Source organism: Vidua chalybeata, chromosome 16 (assembly GCF_026979565.1).
Source record: "Vidua chalybeata isolate OUT-0048 chromosome 16, bVidCha1 merged haplotype, whole genome shotgun sequence".
NCBI classification, from domain to species: Eukaryota; Metazoa; Chordata; class Aves; order Passeriformes; family Viduidae; genus Vidua; species Vidua chalybeata.
In genome coordinates, this window is record NC_071545.1 from 9193968 (window position 1) to 9197040 (window position 3073).

Below are 3073 nucleotides of genomic sequence, written 5' to 3' on the forward strand. Positions count from 1 at the left end.
TCAAAATTAAGATACCTGATCTGCATTTATTCCGGAGCCATTTGCCTCTCTTGTGTGCCACTGGATATGCTGTGATATGGGGGATTGTGTCTTTTCTGTCCCTTTATCTCTTTTGTCTCTATAAAGAGTTAAAAATTACTTCTATCATAAAAGTATCTATTTTGTGTTGTATGCTCTGAATCAGGTGACTCCTGCCTTCCATGTTAGTGCCAGCCTTACTAGAATGCTGCAGTTAAACTGGTACTTTGTGCTATGTGTCACTTTCTGTGATTTTATTTGTGGCTGTGTGTAACTGCTGAGATTATTTGCTATGAAAATGTTAATTGTAAATTAATAGGATTGGTTACGTTTCTGTTTGGGGTATAGATGAGGATTTGTACTAACAGAAATGTTAAACCAGTAAATCCAGGTAGAAAGGATGAGCTTTCTGTATTGCCAAAAAGGGTTTCTTATTTGTTTCTTGGATGATTTAAGAAATGTCACAGTTCTGTAGCATAGATTCTTACATTCCTATAAAAGTATTTTAAAAGAACTTAAAATGAAACACACTCATGCAGATGTGCTAAATGGTATCAGAGGCTCTTTGCGAAGTAAGATCATAATGAGCATGTTGGATTTTGCAAATGTGGATAAGCGTCAGAATATTTCAGTCTGTTGTGTCAGACTGCAATTGTCAAAGCTCTCATTTAGAGCCTTTCCCCCCTACAATATTTGGTGTTCAGAGGTTTTACTCTATCAAAACAATTGTGTTTACACAGTGTCTCCATTGGCTGATTGTCAGTGGATCTGTAACCCAAATTTGGGGCAGCCTACATTAATACTCATCACTGAGCTGTTTGTTTTGGCTTGGACTGGGCGTTTGTTTCTGTGGGCAGAGCACAGCACGTTTCTCTGGTTCTCCTGAGCATGATCTCACACTCCAAGTAGGTGTTGGCAACTCAGGAGCCTTCTCTTTGTTGGTGGTATGAGCTAAGGGCTTCTAAGCCTCCTGTTCAAGAAAATGCAATGAAAAGTAAGGAGCAAATGTTGTTGTTAGAATCTGTGTAAGCACAGAAGCTGTAAAATAGCCAGGTATGACAGCAGTGTGCCATTAGACCCCATCCAAGGTCTGTTCTTTTGCAAGTGTGTTCAGTCTGTGCAGCCGAAGCCTTGTGGTCTCACAGGCTGGCTGCCCTGCTGCCTCCTCAGAGCAGCTCCTTCCTCTAGAATACAGATTCCATCTCCTTACCACCTACCTGGAAACTCCCATCCTGCCTGCTCCCATCAGGCTGAGGGCTGCTCATCCAGGAAGGCGTTTTCAGGAGATGCCTCAGTGGGGCTGACCTGAGTAATACTCGGTTAGTGACTTCAGTGTCGATCTGTCAGCTCTGTGTCATTTGCTTTCCTGGTTTGTGCTTGCTGGAATGCAACCCACTGTATTCAAGACATAATACAAGAGGAGATTTATAATTGACCAAATGCATATTTTTCTGCCAGCTTGTTTGTAAGTCGTGTCATTGCTGTGACTCACTGAATATGCTGATTTGTGAGCAGTGAATTAAAGACAAATGGCTGAACCAGTTGCTACCTCCACGTGTGTGTGCAAGCCCCTTCAGGAGAGTGCTGCTTTCACAGCAGGAGTTGGGAACTTCTGTGTGGAGCAGCTCATGTGCTGCCATAATTTCCAGTTTCCAGCTGCTGAACTAGGTTTCACTGGTGCAGATGTTCATAACCCTTAGCAAGGACTGGCAGTTCAGGAACTCCTTTGTGCATGGTTCAGCCATAGCTGCTTCAGGGGACAGCTTCCAGGAGAAGGGTGGGACAGCTTGGCATAGTGACAAATTCCTCCATCCAAATATGCCTGAATTTGAGTCACGTCCAGCAGTTCATGCTGCTTCAAAGGAAGGTAATGGCAGTGTGTGTTGTGTCCTTTAGAATCGTGTTCAGCAAGAATTTCTCTGTGCCGTATAAGCATGTTGCTACTGTCAGCATGTATCTAGATTTGTAACTACAAACTTCCAAGACTTTAGGCACCCAAAAGTGTTAATGCAACTAAGTCCCTGGAATTTTCATGGAATCACTTTAATGCATCTAAATCAGATGTATATTTCGTTCCATTGAACTTTGGTCCTTTGTGAAACCATCTCAAACAGATGAGATGAGATGTTTGCTTGCTGATTAGTTTAAATAAATAAGTAATAGGAAGAGAGGGGAAGAAGGGAAAATGCCATTCCAGAAATTTGCCAGCATCAGAAAATACCCTTTTTCTTCCCTGTCTCTGTTACAATAATGATAATTTAGGTTTGAGGTAGTGAATGTGCTGGCAGAAGTAATTTATAAGGAGTCTGATAATCTCTAACTTACATCACATGAGAGTTCATCAGTTAGAATCTTAAATTCTACCCAGAATTTGATAAGTAGCTTAGGCAGACCTTGTAAGCCATAAGTTTATCTCCTTTGAGTGACATGGGCTGCCTCTGCCACCATGGCCGCTCGTAATGTGGTACCAAGGCTTTTCTAAATAGAGTAAAATCTAGCAAATAACAAACCTGTTGGAATTGCTGTTCTAATTTCTTTCAAACATGCATTTGTTACGTTTGTTCAACACTTTTGTTGTCTCTGTGATTCTCGTGTGCAGCAAGCCAAGCTGTGATCCCTGCTAATTGTACAGAAACGTGCCTTTATTCAGTACAATGTAACACAGTATTTTTATTTATGACGCATTTGTATTCCTTCCCTTCAAATATTGCATAAATTGTCCTCTTCTTTAACAAGACCCAAGGGCTGATACAGGGATGTTCGTTGCTGCTGTGAGATGTTGCTTTGTTTCTTCCTGTAATTCCATCCTGACTTGGCAATGCAGGCTCAGAGTTATCATTTCATTTGACCTGTAAATCAATCTGTGTAACATGCAAAGTAACCACGAATGCAAAGGAAATGAGAACAAAGTCATTTGAAAAGCATTTTATGGGGCACATTCCAAGGCTGTATTTATGTGTACTTTATTCCTTCCATGAGGAAACAGTGAAATATGCAGAACTGTAACAAAAATACACAAAGAAATGGGAAAAAAGAAGGATAGAGTGAGAATATT